This window comes from Hyperolius riggenbachi, chromosome 1 (genome assembly GCF_040937935.1).
Source record: "Hyperolius riggenbachi isolate aHypRig1 chromosome 1, aHypRig1.pri, whole genome shotgun sequence".
Lineage (NCBI taxonomy): Eukaryota > Metazoa > Chordata > Amphibia > Anura > Hyperoliidae > Hyperolius > Hyperolius riggenbachi.
Window position 1 is genome coordinate 541,124,595 of NC_090646.1, and position 18,250 is coordinate 541,142,844.

At 44.5% G+C, this 18,250-nt stretch overlaps 1 protein-coding gene across 6 annotated transcripts in view; it reads right to left on the reverse strand.

The window, feature by feature from the left end:
* The window catches only part of SNCAIP (synuclein alpha interacting protein), a 309,420-nt gene extending 291,821 nt beyond the window's left edge, over window positions 1-17,599 (reverse strand). For 3 of the 6 annotated variants that reach the window (XM_068246969.1, XM_068246983.1, XM_068246976.1), the window contains exon 1: window positions 17,429-17,598. The gene's annotated coding sequence lies outside the window, so the exon portion shown is untranslated. Of the gene's footprint in view, window positions 1-13,820; window positions 13,887-17,428 lie in introns of those variants that run through there. The other 3 variants (XM_068246960.1, XM_068246945.1, XM_068246952.1) reach the window with 2 other exon arrangements.
* Between the last annotated feature and the right edge of the window lie 651 nt (window positions 17,600-18,250).

The following is an 18,250-nucleotide window of genomic DNA, read 5'->3' on the forward strand; positions in this document are numbered from 1 at the left end:
AAAAAGCTAAAAAGATGGATGAAGGAGGGCCCCTAGTGGGGCCCCTCTGGTCCAGGGGCCCCGATGCGGTTGCAACCTCTGCAACCCCTATTGCTATGCCACTGGTATCAAATGTGAAAAGATATGAAGCATTGCTTATTCTATAAAGATTTTCTAAAATGGACAGGATGCATTTGTTGGTATCCCTTGTTTGTTTGATATATTTCTGAGTGGCTGGATAGTGTTATGGCTAAAGGCTCTGACACAGGAGACCTGGGTTCGAATGTCGTCTCTTCCTGTTCAGTAAGCCAGCACCTATTCAGTAAGGAGTCGTTGGGCAAGACTCTCTTATATTGCTACTGCCTAGTGGCTGCAGCAATCCAGGAGAAAAGCGGGATATAGAAGTTATTTGTCTTGTCTGTCTATGAGACCATCTCCAGGCAGCTTGAGGTTACTGTGACCACAAATACAAACATTACTAAGAAGTTTGAGGTCCATGGGAACGTAGCCAACCTCCACTGGGGCAACCGCAGGAGGAAAACTGACATCAGAATGGTCAAAAAGATTGAAGACACAAAGACAAGAACAACATATAAAGCAATACAAGCTAAAATGCAAGGGCAAGGTCCATCTAAGTCTGTGGCAGTGGGCTCAGTGGAGTAAGACACTGCAGGATTCCATTGTTTAAAGAAGAACGTTAAAACGCCACACTGGAATTTGTTACAAAACGTATTTACTAGCCACAATGCTTCTTATAATTATTATTGAACAATCATATATTTGATCGGATTACTCTACTGTATTGTATTGTGTGAAAACAGAGAAGCTGGTGGACCCAAGTGATCCTAAGTGATTGTATTAACAATTGTTTCCTTATAGAAATGGCCTATAGTGGATTGTTTTTTGTACATGGTTTAGTTTTGATTGAAAGTTTCATTCTTAATGTTGTAGATCAGTAAAGAGACAATGAAGCGGAAAAAAAAATTATGATATAATGGGCTTGATTCACAAAGCGGTGCTAACCTACTTAGCACGCCTAAAGACTTTTGGGCGTTATAACCATTGCACTAAGTAGGTTAGCACCGTTTTGAGGAATAAGCGCGTGCAAAGTCCGATGCATGCGCAACGTCGCATAGGGTTTAATGGGCGCTGCGTGGTTGCGCGCGTAAAACTCTGCGCGCGGGACTTTGTGTGCGAGTTTATTTTATCACGCCTAAACTGAGTTTAGGCGTGATAATGGGCTTTTCACCAGCGTGCTAACTGTTAGCACGCTTTAGTGAATCAAGCTCAATGAATTGGTTGTGTAATACGGATAATTACTAGAATTTTAGTAGCAAAGAGAATATTCTAATATTTTTATTTTCAGTTATATAGTGTTTTTGATAACATTGCATCATTCTCTAATATTTGCAGTTTAAACCCAATCTTCACGATGTGATTGTTTGTGCGATTCGATTACGATTCTATTTACGATCCGATTAAATCTGACATGTCCGATCGGGATTTGATTCGATTCAATTAGATCCCGATCGGACATGTCGGATTTAATCGGATCGTAAATAGAATCGTAATTGAATCACACAAAGAATCGTATCGTGTAGATGGGGCTTAAGACACTACTCAGCATTCTAAATGGATTCAAAAGTTCACTAGCCTGCTCTGGAAAATCTTCCCTGCAGAGAGAAAAAAGATACATTTCAAAGCTTATTATCTCAAGTGTCTGGCAGAGTTCTCTGCGACTTTGAAAGTCGTGGAGCTCAATGGCTAATTTGCATAGATAACAACTGGAGTTTCTTAGCTCTTCCTTTACTGGAAACAATATCAGACTTGTGTCACTGCTGCTAATGTTTTTTTTTCCTTAGCTGCACTACACATACAAATCATCATACATTTTTTTGCTTCAGTGTCTTTTTAAATACAATATTTTCTGAATAATCTTATCAAAAATGAGATTGTTTACTAAATATCACACTCACAAGGCGCACCTTTAGCACCGCAGCGAACAACAAATCACTCTGCTCCCTAGTCATGTGGCAACAAATCACTCTGCTTCCTAGTAATGCAGCAACAAATCATTCAGCTTGCTAGTAATACATCCACAAATCACTCCGCTTGCTAGTAATACATCAACAAATCACTCTGCTTGCTAGTACTAAAGCAACAAACCATTTTTCTTGATAGTAATATGGCAACAAATCACTCTTCTCTCTAGTAACACAGCAACAAATCACTTCAAACACTAGTAATAATGTCACTAATCAGTCTGCTCGCTAGCAGCACACAGCAGCAAATCAATGGAGAAGCAACACTAAGGGCCCATTCACACTTAAAAGCGCAAAACGCCAGCGATCACTGCCAGCATTTTGCGGGAGTGATTTTTCTGCGATGTCACGCAGAAAAGTCACTGGACACTGCAGCGATTTTTCCGTGATTGCATTTAGCGCTTCTATAGCACTAAAGCACGATCGCTGGGAAAACGCCTGAATATGGTGCAGGCTACACGTTTGCGTTTGGCCATTTGCGCTAATCGCCGGCGATTAATGCAAATCACCCAAGTAAGAACGGGCCCATAGGGTATTATAGCACTAGCGCTTTAAAAAGCGCTAGCGCTTGAGCGTTTTGCCGAAATCGCAGGCAGAACGCACTAGTGTGAATGGGCCCTAAGGCAGGGTTCACACTTATCAAAAATTGCATACGAATTTGTGAAAATGCAATCGCCACACATGCAATGGAAGTCAATGTCAATTTGTATTTAAAAATTGCTAAATTATGTTTGTGTTTCGTCTGAACAAAAAACACAAACAAGAAACACCCTGCAGAATAAATTTGCACAGCATATGCAACTCCTCATTGACTATCACTAGCTAGCGTGAAGGAATGCACACACACAAAACCTCAGATGAACATGCATAGTGTCTGTAAAATGTGTGTGCAAAAAACGTGTCTTTTTTTTGTGCACGTTTTCTGCACAGAAAAGCACATTTCAACTGAGAACTCATGGGTTAGTTCATACATGAATGTGTTTTTTAGCATGCAGAAAAAGAACTGACATCTTACAGGATAATTTTCTGCACATGGTATGCATTTTCTCTATCAATTACATTTGCTGCTGTAAAGAAACGCACACTTTTTCTGCATACAAACACATGTTGTGCAGAAAAGCACATGCAGTAAAACATGCACAACTGAAAGACAATTGTGATCCCCGCCTCACACTTATCCTTGCAGAAAACAAAGTTTTTTTTGTGTTGTGTTTTTCTGCGTTAAAATTTCCATTTGTTTGCACATTTTTGAGTGCAATTTATCAGAACAGCTATTGAATTTGATGGAGAATTCACATGCAATGTGTGATTTTTTGCTGCAAGAAGTAAATTTTTAATGCAAGCAAAAATACAAACGTGAATTTTAGCAGAAGTGCAATTCTCCATTGATTTTCATTAGATGTGCAACGAATGTGATTTTTGCACATTCGCAATAAGCACTTGGATTTTAATAAGAGTTTAAAAGGACCCTGAGCAAGGGATTAAAATCAAAATCTGAACTTACCTGGGGCTTCCTCCAGTCCCTTGTAGCCTGTGATGTCCCTCTGCGTCCTCTGGGTCCCCTCCGTGGTCCCACTGGCGGCTCTGTTAAGTGCGCGACTTCGACTAAAGTCACCCGGCTCAATTGCGCGCCTGTCGCCATAAGCTACCTTCGCATGCGCGATTCAGTCAACCATGCATACGCAGGACGTTTACGGCAACATACACATGATAAAGCCGGGTGCGCGGACAGGCCACGCATGCAAAGTTGCGTACGACTTTAGCCGAAGTTGCGCAACTAACAGAGTCGCCAGTGGGACCACGGAGGGGACCCAGAGGACGCAGCGGGCTACAGTGTGTGTGTGGGCGGGGGGGGGGGGAGGAGGGGTCTGGAGGGTTTCTCCTGATAAATTCAGATTTTCATTTTAATCCTCTGCTCGAGGTCCCTTTAACCTGCCTAACTCACTTACTAACACAACAGCGATGATGCTGTTAATCCCACTGAAGCCAAATTCTCTAACTAGTGTGTTGCTTCCAGCTAAGAAACCGCCAGACAAGTCACCCCTATCGCACAAACCTTGTCTGTAAAACGCAACACGTCACAGGGCAGTCAAGAAGAAAGGACTTTTACTGTTTTGAAAACTCGGGAAAAACAACTATTACCAAATTTGGATGCATAAAAGATTTGCAATGAAAATATGAAAATCAAACCCAGAATAATTATGTCAAACAATTCCTCCCAGAGCCAGCTGTGAATGGAGACGTTAGAGAACCAGGACAATTGAATTAAGTCGCACTGTAGTCTAACCTCAGGCTAGATACAGTTTCATTCTGAGCCAATAAAGGAACAGGTCGCTGTTTCAGACGGCTAAGATAGCGAGGAGAAAGCAGCGCACTTGTGGATGTGAGCCTGGACCAATGCCAAATCATTGCAGATTCTACAAAGTGCTGTTTTCATCCTCTTGTAAAGTCTCTGTGAAGAAAAATATCTCATTGTTCCTGTATTATTCTATCGTGTACATATGTTTCATAAGAAACTATTGAAAAGGCTTTTTAGATCAAAAGGATTAGACTCCTTTCTTCTGCTACCCTAGTAGGGAAAGTGCTTTTATGAGTATAATTAGAAAGTAGTTTGACTTGATTTGCTAAGATTGTGGGTTGGGTGGGGGAGCAATGGGGTCTTCTCCACAAACAGATAGTGTAAAATCGGTATTTGTCTGAAACAATACAAAAAGGAGGGTAAAAGTAATGAACTGACATGATACTTATGTCTTCAACTGATTGGCATCTTCAGCACACCTTCCATTGAATAGACACTGCCTTAAAGGGGAGCGGAAGCGAGAGACACATGGAGGCTGCCATATTTATTTGCCTTTAAATAATACCAGTTGCCTGGCTGTCCTGCTGTTCTCTTTCTGGGAAATGTAAAGAAATAACTACTCACAAACGTGGATAGCTATAGGCAACCACAATTTTGGGCATGCCGAGAAGGACCATCTCCACTCGGTTATGATGACTTGGTTGGGTTAACGTGGGTTACGCTCCAGAAAAAACACCACTGGATGTAGTCACAGAGGTAACCCCTGGGACAGGGGAGGAGACAATGCAAGATGGGAGGAGGCGCGCCAATTGTGATACAATATGTAGTTACTGGAGGTAAGTAATAGGAGCAGTATTACCTCATGATGAGTGGTTAGGATTTTTATTGTTGACACTCTGAAACAGGGATACATAGCTCAGATGCTCGTATTGACCTGAGGAAGCATCAGGTCCTGTGAAACGGGTTGTCTTTTTATTGGTGTCTAAAAATAAAAATCTTAACTTCTTATCATGAGGTAAGACTGTTCCTATTAACTATCCTATTACTGTTCCTTACCTCATGACAGTAGTGACAGTTTCCAAAGCACGTTCCTTGCTTCAGATTCATATTAACACAGGACAAATGATGGCGGGAAGCAGGACAAACATGTCATGGAAGCAAAGAGCCATTCTCACATACACTTAGGAAAATAAACGCAGAAACACACATGCTTCCTGTGACCGGATTGACATTATAAATTCAAGCTCAAAAAAGCTAACCCACATCCCCTCCCCCCCCCCCCCCCCCAATAAAAAAAAAACAGAGCAGGTATAAGTGTGATTTAAAAAAAAATGTCTTAATACACCGATTATGAAAAATGTTTTTTGGATTGAATCACATAATTGTCCTCAAACAATCACCATTAAAATCGTTCACAGTCAATTTGGGGACATCAATGAGGTATATTTTCTGCCAATATGATTGCATTTATCTGTTTGCATGTATCTGATTGAAACTTGTACCATTAGTGGGAACCTTTAGGCAGTGAGCTAGCAGGGATGCTGCATGGCCCAGGTGAACCAAACAGCCGCTTGGGGCTTAACCCACAGCAGGGACCTCCCATGCTGCCAGGGCCACCCTGTCGCTTCCCCCCCCCCCCCCCCCCCATCCCTCACACAGACCTCAGATCAGCTGCAACATGAACAGAGGGAACAACGGCAAAGCCGCTAACAGAATACACTTAAAATGTTGGAAATGTGCGCTGTCCTTCTGTCATCGGGTCGCCGTTGATCTGAAGGTCTGTGAGGGACAGAGAAGCAGCAGGAAGCTACATACCCCCACTGACACCAATGCCCTATATGGGCAGGGCCGGCGCTACCATTAAGGCAAAGGAGGCAGATGCCCCAAGGCCCCAGAGCTTGTAGGGGCCCCCAGTGGCTACAAGAGGAAAAAAAAAATTTGCAAATCGGCCTTATAGTTTTTGAGAAAATCGATTTTAAAGTTTCAAAGGAAAAAAAATACATTTAAAAACCTGCCGACTTTAATGGTTAATAGCAAATCCACCTTAAATGCTAGAAACCCTAAATTTGCAGGATATGTTAAGGAGATCATTAGGAATAAGAGGAAAAAACAATTATTCAAAAAGACCTTATAGTTTTTGAGAAAATCGATTTTAAAGTTTAGAAGGAAAAAAGTATACTTTTAAATGCGGTAAATGTCACCTTTAGTAGCAAACCTAACGGTAGTGTCATTTTACATGCATCAAACGAAAGCGCAATAAATTTCCTGACGGGGTTTCCAGGGGGTCTATATGCAGCCGCAGCGCTTTGGCCAGGGATCGCTATACAGCCGTAATATGGCTGTATGAAGATCCCTGGCATTTTTTCCTATTTTTCCCAAAAAAAAATTATGTTTAGAGTGTGGGAATTAAAAAAAAAAAAAAAAATATGTTGGGTCCCCCTTCCTGAAACTTTTTAACCCCTTGTCCCCCATGCAGGCTGGGATAGCCAGAATGTGGAGCTCCGACCGATTGGGACTTCACACCCTGACTATACCAGCTGCAAAAAAGGTCCCCTAATGCCGATTTTTGTTCCGGGGTATATGTTGGGGGGGCCCCCCAGGTTTATTTTGCCCTGGGGCCCCATTGCTGCTTAAACCGGCCCTGTATATGGGGGAGGGACACCTTTGGCTACCTATACTAGGCATGGCTACCTATAGTGCTGGGATACCTTGGCTATCTGTATTGGGGGTGGCTACCTATACAGGGAGGACAGCTTGCCTATCTATACTGGGGTGACGTTTCTTTGGCTACCTACCTACACTGGAGGACTTTCTATTTTTTTTTTTGGGGGGGGGGCACCTCTGGCTGCCTATTATTATGGGCGAAGGGGCCATTGACTAGGGGAGCACAAGTCTGTGCCGCTTGGGGCCACAAACATGCTGGCAGCACCTCTGTAGGCTACACAATAAGCCAGTGTTTATCATGACTATTAACACACGAAAAAGTCTGTGCGTAAAATCTTTGTATTTCTGTGCTCACACAATTGGAGGGGAGTCTATTTGCAGTGGTTAGTTGAGAAATATTAGTTCTGCTTTGAATTTGGTACAGCTGCAGATACAGGACTTCTCCCAGAACGGAGATACATCTGGGCATGCAATCCATGGTTACTCTCTCTGCTCTTAAAGGGTATTATGCAAGTTTCATGGACTGCTAACAGGCTGTGTAGCTCAGAAAACATATGTATATATCCTTGTAGTTTACAATCACTAATTAGCTACAGATAATGATAATGACATACTGGAAGCATCTGCATTAGAGAATGATGCAGCTATTGACCTAGGTCCTAGGGAGATATTACATCCACATTCTTTCCATCGTAAATAGCAATACCCACAATATAAATGCTGGCAACTTCCAAAGCTCCAATACAGAAAGAGCCAGGCTCTGGAATTATAGGTAGCTTATGTTGCTTATTAGCAAACAGTAACACAGAGTAATGAGCAGGGCTGTGGAGTCGGTACAAAAATTATCCAACTCCAACTCCGACTCCTCAGTTGGCAGCCTCCATGTGTCTCGCTAGTTTATGAAACCACTGACTCTGGCTCCAACTACGAGTACCCAAAATTGCTCCTCGACTCCAACTCTACAGCCTTTGCAGGGCTATGGAGTGGGTACAAAAATCATCCGACTCCAACTCCGACTCCTCAGTTTATGGGAAACTAAGACTCCAGGTACCCAAAAATGACTGTGACTCCGACTCCACAGCCCTGGTAATGAATGCAACATTCTGGGATTAATCACTCTTTCTCACCTACACCAAAGATTTTCAAAATATGATAGCAGACTGGGTACAGATAAAATCCAACTTCTCGTGGCTGAAAATCCTGTGCTAAAGTGTCCAGCGGATCAAGAGTTACAGGCACATTCAGGTTTATAATAGATTCTCTTTTCAAAGGACAGAATTTTGATCCCTCTATGCAAACACTAATTTGACAAGACCACAATTTTCTGGAAAAGGTGCACAATGAAGATTGTTGTTATTCAAAACAGACATTCTTGATCATTTTGGGCGACAATCTTACATCAGTAAAAGCAGGGCTGTGGAGTCGGTACAAAAATCTTCCGACTCCAACTCAGACTCCTCAGTTTATGAAACTATGACTCCGACTCCAACTCCGACTCCGGGTAACCAAAATGGCCCCGACTCCGACTCCTTAGTCGAATATTTAACATGGCTGTGGATTTTGTACAAAAATCACCCGACTCCGACCCCTCAGTTTATGAAACCACGACTCCGACAGTGCCCAAAATTGCCCCGACTCCTCGACTCAGACTCCAACTCCGACTCCACAGCCCTGAGTACAAGAGTCCCCTGGTGTTCAGCATTACTACTTGGCCAACCGCTACTGTAGGGGAGGAAGACTCCTGCTGTTTGTACTCCCCTTTCCCTCTACGCAGGACAGAATAACTAAACAATAGAGCATCAGACCTTGGCTATCCTCACACGCAATGAACATACATTCTCCAATTAGTGTAATCTATACAGAACTAGGACCGACAAGACCTGAGGTCTGAGTTACAGGCAGACTATGAGGGCTTACATGAAGTAGTCTGCACAGCACTAAATTACTTAAAATCAATGAGGTAAGACAGGAAATGAAGAAGACAGGAAGTGACGTTTTTGTACACGTAAAACACTTGGAATTCAGCTATTTGGCTTGCATTTTTGCTTTAAACATCTGATCTGTCCACCTGTCAGAGGGAGCCTGAGAAATCCTCACACAGAAATGACAAACATATCTCTGAAATGTCAAACTCTTCCTAAGGCGCACTTTCCACTGCAAATTCCGACCACTATTGCAAACCCACCGCCTTGCAATCACAATTTTTCTTTTTTATGCCAAAGCTTCTTTCTGCATGTGAATTTCATGTGATTTATTTTCACAGGGGTGTGATTGCCTTCGGTTTTCAACGATTCTTAATAAGTAAAAACATTTAAAACAGGGAACATGCAAAAACAAGAAATGCACAGCACTGTGCTTGAACTTTCCTTCACTCCCTCTGACATAAACGAAAACACAGGAAATTTGCACAATGTATTTTGGGCAAAATCAAATCGCTGAAATGGGGCTCTGCAATTGCAGTGATAATCACTGCGCCCTTGCATTTTAAAGAGCTCAAACAATGCATTTTCCAGTGCATTTTCAAGTGCATATACAGTGCAAAATGAGCCTTTCAGCATTCCTCCCAATTTTCTGAGATAAGAAAGAGGGACACTTACGCCAAAGCCCTAATCAGGCCCATGACACACCCCCTAGTCATGCATACCATAAAGATTTCATAAGAAAAATATGTTGTTCTATAATTCAATTCATACTGGTCCTTTCTATCCTGGTCCACATTCCTTCATATTAACATCTGAAAACAAGAAATGTATCAATTTAAAGGATGGGACAATTGGGAGCTATGCTTTAAGCACAAGAGCGATTACCTAAATTTAACAAAATCTGACCGATAGTCAAGCACAAGAATATGGAACAGATACAATACAGCACTCCTCAACCTCCCTAAACCAATTACACCCTTAGTTTCAGCACATCTGCCTAAACATGGGGAATTTCTAATTGCAATGTGAATATTTCACTTAAAGGGACACTTAAGTCAAACAAAAAAAATGAGTTTTACTCACCTGGGGCTTTCAATAGCCCCCTGCAGCTGTCCGGTGCCCTCACCGTCTCCCTCTGATGCTCCTGACCCCGCCGGCAGCCACTTCCTGTTTCGGTGACAGGAGCTGACAGGCTGGGGACGCGAGTGATTCTTCGCGTTCCTGGCCACAATAGCGCCATCTATGCTGCTATAGCATATATCATATACCATATAGCAGCATAGAGGGTGCTAATGTGTCTGGGAACGCGAAGAATCACTCGTGTCCCCAGCCTGTCAGCTCCTGTCACCAAAACAGGAAGTGGCTGCCGGCGGGGCCAGGAGGATCGGAGGGAGACGGCGAGGGTACCGGACAGCTGCAGGGGGCAATTGGAAGCCCTAGGTGAGTAAAACTAATTTTTTTTGTTTGACTTAAGTGTCCCTTTAAATGAAAGCTGTGCTACTGGGAATGTCTGTGGCCATTTTACTGTTTATTAGGAGACTTGTTATTGCATACGTCCTGTAAAAGGGTAGCCATTTATATTGTAAAGTACTATATTACAGGCTTAAAAGGGCCTACGCCATGGATGGGCAACTCTCCATATCCAAGTGTTGATGACTTAGATATTCCATAATGCTGAGCCAGTTGCTGGCTGACAGAGCATCTTGGGAAATATAATTCAACAGCAAAATACTGCTGAAGCTGTGCCATGGCTATATTATGAGAAAAGTAGGGAATGGGCACTGGATTTCATTTTCTTTACTATAAAGATAAAGACCTGACTTCAACCCAGGGCTCTCTGCTAGTGTAAGAATTACAATTCCCGGAATATGCTGCCAGAAACTGCATTGTGTCACACAGCAATGTAAAGGAGACAGAATTATTAGGACAGGAAATCCACTGACCACTGCTGCAGTGGGGCAGTAATATTATATGTGATAAAGCTACTATTAATAAATAACAGGCGCTACACAAATCCCTGACAAGTTCCCATGGGGAACATATTAAAATGTTGCACTAGAACCCTGTGATAAGTAATGACTTGCTTTCCAGGAACTAGCACCATAAGGACTCCTGCAACTGTAGTATTCAGCATTAGGTAGCTAGGAGACTTGCAATGCCAAGCAGGGCTGACCACAAAACCAACAGGGCCATGCTGTCAGTGCTAAACTAACACAAAACCAACAGGGCCATGCTGTCAGTGCTAAACTAACACAAAACCAACAGGGCCATGCTGTCAGTGCTAAACTAACACAAAACCAACAGGGCCATGCTGTCAGTGCTAAACTAACACAAAACCAGCAGGGCCAAGCTGTCAGTGCTAAACTAACACAAAACCAACAGGGCCAAGCTGTCAGTGCTAAACGAACACAAAACCAACAGGGCCAAGCTGTCAGTGCTAAACGAACACACAAAAAAAAGCCCCAAGCTGTCAGTTATAAACTAACACAAGACCAACAGGGCAATGCTGTCAGTGCTAAACTAACAAAACCAACAGGCCCAAGCTGTCAGTGATAAACGAACACAAAACCAACAGGGCCATGCTGTCAGTGCTAAACTAACACAAAACCAACACGGCCAAGGTGTCAGTGCTAAAATAAAGGTGGCCATACATCTGGTGATTTTGCATCCAATAAATCATCAGCTGTGATAATTATTTTTATTTTTTTGAGTGCCATAACAAGCATAGCCGGTCCAAGATTCAACTGATTTGGGGCCCAAAATTGGTTAAAGGGAATGTCCAAGCAAAATAAAAAAATGAGTTTCACTTACCTGGGGCTTCTACCAGCCCTATGCAGCCATCCTGTGCCCTCGTAGTCACTCACTGCTGCTCCAGTCCCCTGCTGGCAGCTTGCCGTCCTGAGAGGTCGGCGGGATGCATTGCGTACATTTTTACGCATTCCCGCTAGTGCAGGAACATTAACACATACATTTTTACGTGTTACTGGTTCAATGCGTAAATTTTTACACATTGAACCAGTAACGCGTAAAAATGTATGTGTTAATGTTCCTGCACTAGCGGGAATGCGTAAAAATGTACGCAATGCATCCCGCCGACCTCTCAGGACGGCAAGCTGCCAGCAGGGGACTGGAGCAGCAGTGAGTGACTACGAGGGCACAGGATGGCTGCATTGGGCTGGTAGAAGCCCCAGGTAAGTGAAACTCATTTTTTTATTTTGCTTGAACCTTCCCTTTAAAGTATTGATCTGACATGCTGAGAAATCTCGGGCCGCGTGGTCGATCAGGTGTGCGGCGGTAATGGCATTCTATATTGCAACCGACAAACGTGGCAGAACCCCGGGCGCTTCTTCCTCCAATTGTTATATGTGCCCCCGATGCCTGTGCATTAAAAAAGCTTTACCTGGCTGCTGCTGCAGCTAGTGTCCAGCCGCTTCTGCATTCGCGTCCCATGTGACTACCAGCATATACAGTACATAACCAACAGGGCAAAGCTGTCACTGCTAAACTAACACATAAACAACAGGGCACAGCTGTCAGTGGGACAGTTAGCCCCCTCAATTTGGAATGATAGCACAGCACCGACAATTAGCACCACACGTTAATACCCCAGCACCCCCCCCCCAAAAAAAATAAAACGCCATCAGACTCAGTATAGGTAGGTAGCCAGGTATAGGTGCCCCCAGCATAGGATCTCATGTGTAAGGTTCCCTCAATATAGGTAGCCAGGCATGGGTTCCCCCAGTATAGAAAGTCAATTGTAGGTCTCCCCCCATAGGTAGCCAGGCTTAGGTGCCTCCAGTATATGTAGCTAGGTGTTGGTTCCTTCAGTATAGGTAGCCAGGAGTAGATGCACTCCCTCAGTATAGGTAGTCAGCTATAGGTGCCCCCAGTATAGGAAATCAGGTGTAGGTGCTCTCAGTATAGTTAGCCAGCTATAGGCGTCCCCCTTGGAAGCCGGCGCCCTGAGCGACCGCTCCGGTCGCTCATATCAAAGGCCGGCTATGTAAACAAACACATAAACAACAGGGCAAAGCTGTCACTGCTAAACTAACACATAAACAACAGGGCAAAGCTGTCACTGCTAAACTAACACATAAACAACAGGGCAAAGCTGTCACTACTAAATTAACACATAAACAACAGGGCAAAGCTGTCACTGCTAAACTAACACATAAACAACAGGGCAAAGCTGTCACTGCTAAACAAACACATATCTAGATTAATATATAGGTAGATCGACAGAGAGATACAATAGATCAATCAAATATTTATGTCTATGATAACAATTTGTGCAATGAATGCCAGTGCCAGAATGTCATCTAAAATAACAGCATTCAGTAACTCAGTTTCTCCATTTCTTCATGCAGCTGGTGCTACCTCCATATCAAGCAGAGAGAAATCTGAGATAATCCCCCACAAAGTCAGTACCACCTCATCCTGGATAGTTCACACAAGGGAGAAACCAACTTCAGGCTCCTGTACAGAAGATAAAAGTTGTATTTTTTTCAGCCTTCTCTCTCAGTAATGATAATCTCTGGCCTGTCAAGTCTCACATGATCTATGGCCAGCTGGACACTTGTTTAAGCCCCCATTTACTCCAGAGTTCCTGCAGCTGACAGCTGAGCAGTCTTTCAAGAAAGTAAATGGTGCTAGGAAAAGACAAGGACTACCTTCACCCCTCCGTACAAGACAAGATCTGGCAAGGCTCAATGTAACCTCTAAGTAAAAAACACCTCACATTTTTCAGAATAATGACTTGGTACGGCTTCTTGCTGAACGGCGCTAAGCCCACAAAAAATGTAATTTATGTAATTTAAATTTTAAGCTGATGCAGGCTGGTGGATTCCACCACGAGCTCTCAGGCCTTGGTCTGCAGTGGTGACATCTCTATGCTTTTATTGCTACTGTACTTACATCAACCTATCAACCTAAAATGTGATGGTAATGTGATTGGGTCCATCCATATGCAGGCTTCACAATCATCTGTTCAGTTATAGCAAACACCCTGATGCAACCGACGCATTGGCCAGTGATCAGCCGGTGGATCGAGTTTGTCGATAACTGGCCAAGATCATTTCTCTACCCACTCACTCTGACCTTAGTTTGACGTCACTGGCGTACTGCTCAGTTAGCCCTCAACCGTCCAGCAAGAGAACAGCCTACCCGCTAGTGTACAGCCTCGGCCCTGCAATGCCGATAGAGAGATTGAGTCCCGATTCCCATGATATGGATAGTGGTAGGGTAACTATGTTTTAGCAAACCTGTGAGGCTGTGGGAGAAAAAAAATGAGTTACTTACCTCGGGAGGGGGAAGCCTCTGGATCCTCTAGAGGCTTCCTTTCGTCCTCCTCCACCAAGCTGATCCAGAGCCTAGACCCCAGAAGTGAAGCTACACTGCGCCTACTCAGTAGTATGGACCCACTAGGGTGTGTCAAGGGGCCCACCTGCCACCTTCTTTGACCTCTCTCCACTTTAGCTTCCCAAAAGGACCCAAGGGGGCCCCAAATCTACTACCTTGCCTAGTGCCCCATTACATCTACATTGCTGCGCAGATGGCCCACGCATGCGCAGTAGCACAGATTTGCTCGGGTTCGTCTTTTTCTGCTGAAGCCCAAGCGGGTCTGTGCTACTGCACATGCGCAACCTGTCAACAAACCTGTGTCGACAGTTCTGGAGAAAGGACACACTGGAACAGCCCGGTGGAGGAAGAAGTGGAAAGCCTATGGAGGATCCAAAGGCTTCCCTCTCCCAAGGTGAGTACTCATTTGGGACACTTTTTCCCTTCAGGTACCTTTTAAAGTCTCTGCCACTGGTTCACCACGAGCTTGCTGGGTAATCTGTAACATGAGCTTGTCCTGAACATGTAATGTCAGTGGGAACATTTATTACAACTTAAGCACAATTAACAGGTGTTTTTTGTTTCTTCTGTATTCTATGAAACAAACATGTACTTCAGGGCCAGTTTTGGGTAAAATGGGCCCTGTGCAGGAATAAACATGGGCCCTCTTACATTATATTTGCAGACAGACAGTGTTAGGTGGCTTTCGTGCCTCCCAATCGACCAGATAGTGGTTTTAGGTAACTTTTACCTCCCGCAACAATACAGGACAAGCACGGCACAAACGTTACCCAGCGATGAGGTCACGGGGCAGAGGCGCTGCTGTGGAGTACTATGGAGATCATAGGACGTGCTGAGGAAGTAAGATGGAGGGGCGTACTGGCCAGGCACCAGACAGGTGAGATATTACACTCCTCTGTGCCCACCTTGCATCCCCCCCCCACACACACACGGAGTGTTACCCCTGATGCCCCCCTCCTTCATCCTCATTGAGCAGTGGAGAGGAGAGTTAGGGACCCATATAGCCCCTGGGGCCCTGGGCAATTGCGCCCTTTTCCCTATTAAAAATGCCCCCCGCCTTTATTGCTGGTTGTTTTTCAACCCTATATTGTTTATTAGTGTTGTGAATTGTTTAATTGTAGTCTTTGTGAATTATTTATGTATCTATGGCTATGTCAAGTTTTTACACTATACAAATAATAAATAATAATAACGCATGGGTTGGGGAGTTAGTGTGGGTTATGTCACGAAGTACAAATGACTTAACTATGAGGTAAACCTCTTCAGAACTTAGCAGCAGTTCCTGATATCCTACATAATACTAGTAGAGGTCTGTTGTGAGAGGATTTACACCTATCTGTTGTTCTGACATAGTGCCCTGTACTCCCTGACATTGTGGATTTCCCACAGATTCAACAAAATATGTGCTAATGAAATCAAATCAATTAATTTCGGGGTTAGTAATTGTAATATTGGCACTAAATGGTTAAGATGAGCTTTGAGTATAAAGGGAACCTGTTTTAAGTGAAATACAGAGTTTGCCATTGAAGACATCCATGTGAACATAACATACAGCAAGTCCTCTGGCTTAAAACAAAAAGAGTAAGCTTTTTTTGCTGATAAGCCTTCTTTAGACTCTATTCCTGTAGGCTCAAAGAAAGTGGGAAAGAAAGGTGTGTGCTCACCTCTGCAGAAGTGACACCACTGGCAGGTCCTGAAAGGTCTTCACATGGCACCACTCCACGCCTGGAGATTTCTGATAGCAGCTAGCTAAAGGATCTGGCAGAATGATCCAGAAAATAACCACTGTAACCTCTACTTCCAGACCAGTGACTGCTCTTACTCTGCAGCCTAGGGCAAGGTGAGAGGGCACAGGCTTCCGATGAAGAAACCTCTGCACTTGGCTGCAGAGTGGGACGGTTGGTGACCTGAAGCAAAGGTCATGGTATCAACCTCTCACAAAGATCACTGTGCTGGCTCTCTAGGGTCTCCAGGAGTGGAATGGCTATAGAATAAGACAATATTGATCGTAACCAATGATGCCCCCACTACAGTGGAAGTCAGTATACACTTTCCCTTTGCAAAAGGAGGTTTATTATCATTTGGTTTATCCTGAACTGCTTAATTGTGTTTTGGAAATAACATGGCCAGAGGATCAGCATTGCAGTCTGGCAGCTAGCACTTCCAGAAGCTCAGCCATGAAAGCTTCCATATATCTCACACTCGAGATCACAGCATATTCCAAACCTGCTGGGAATTAGGGACAATGCTGTCTGAGATGAGGATTAGGTTTCTTGGAGCAGATAAGGATAAGGGAGCGTTATATAGTATATACATAGCTGCTTGAAACACTGCTAGGCAGCTACAGGATTCTTTGGTGCCACAGGAAGCAGCAATGCCAGGCAGTGTAAGGAGCAGAGCTCTGAGGTGTATTGTTATAAGAGGGGTTGGGGGGGGGGGGGGAGGGGGTATCAACATAAGGGCACAGCAGTAATTTTCTGTCAGAGGGGAATTCGCTGGGTGCATGACCTCCTAACCAGCTTAGCATGTTTAAAATCTGTTACATTTTGCTAACAAACATCTAAATGACTCCAAGAGGCCACACTGTCTCTACAGAAAGAGCTCTTTGACATCACTGTTATCTGGAAACCCCCAAAGCTGACAAAAGGCTTTGAATAGATGAGAGGAGCCCCCACCCTGACACTGGCAGTGCCTGGCTGCACACAGTCGTCAGATCTGCACACTCACCGACATATGCCATCAATCACACTGACATGGGGTCGCCTGCCCAGGTCTCCATCCATTATCGTTATGATAATTAAAAGAATGGGGGGAAAGAATTGCTGGAGGAGATAAGCGCTGCAAGCAGGGATTCGGGCAAGAAACACACACATATATACAGATCACATAAAGGCAAGCTTCATAATACGAGATAGCTCCCAATGCTATGAAATCGCTAGCAGCACAATGGGCAGGGATGCGGGTCCAGCCTCCTCCAGCCAGCAGCGTTACTATAGAGACAATCAATGAGCATCTGCTGGCGAGCCAGGCGCTGCTATCCACACACACACACATACGCGGCCAGTGCGGGCATCCATGGGGATAGCGCTGTCTTGTGCCCCCCTCTATGGCAGCGCCTCCTATTCCTCCATCTCTGCCCAATGCACAGGGAAAGCCGGGCTCACCTTTGTCTCCTTGGAAATGAGCCTCTAGGATGAGTGCTGTCGGCGGATGCGAGTCCAGCCTTCTGCTGCTGCACTTCCAGCTCTCACCAGCAGCAGCAGCGAGCCCGGCCAGTGCGCTGCCTCCCTCCTCCTGTGCACATCAGGCCAGCCTGCTTCTACTCACACAGGGTTAACCGTGGCAGCAAGACACACCCCCGCTCACTGATTGGCTTCAGCTGTGCAGAGAAGCAGCGGAGTCCGGCGAGAGTCCTGTCTGCTGGGTCAGCTGCTGCTCCGGAGAGGAGCGGATGCTCTGCTGCTGCTGGCTGATCCGGAGAGGGTGTTCTGGGTGCTCTGCTGATGCTCAGGAGAGGGTAGTCTGCTGCTGCTGCTGCTGCTGCTGCTGCTGGATGGGGGACACGCAGGCTTGCAGGGATGTTATAAAGACCCTATGGTGGCACCCTGAAGCTGCTGTTTGTGCTAAATATCCCATTGCTTTCTTTCTGAGCAATTCACTTTCACCTTCCTGTACAAATGCAAATACTATTCTCTCTACAGACGGTCCATAAATAATGAATATAAATGTGCCTTCTTAAAAGTGAAGGCAATTGCGGCAATTCTGCTTTTAAAGAGAACATGAGCAGATGGGGGTAAAATCATTCATACTTACCTGGAGATTCCTTTAGCCCCATGGCCACTGTTACCTTCCTTGTCTTTCCTCCCGAGTGCCTCAGTTGCCTCCTAAGTCGTGTCACTTGAGTCTCTTCTGTGCAATGCGCGACCTGACCGGAAGCGACCTGACCGGGAGCATCCATTGCGTTCACTTTGCCAAGGGAATTTTTT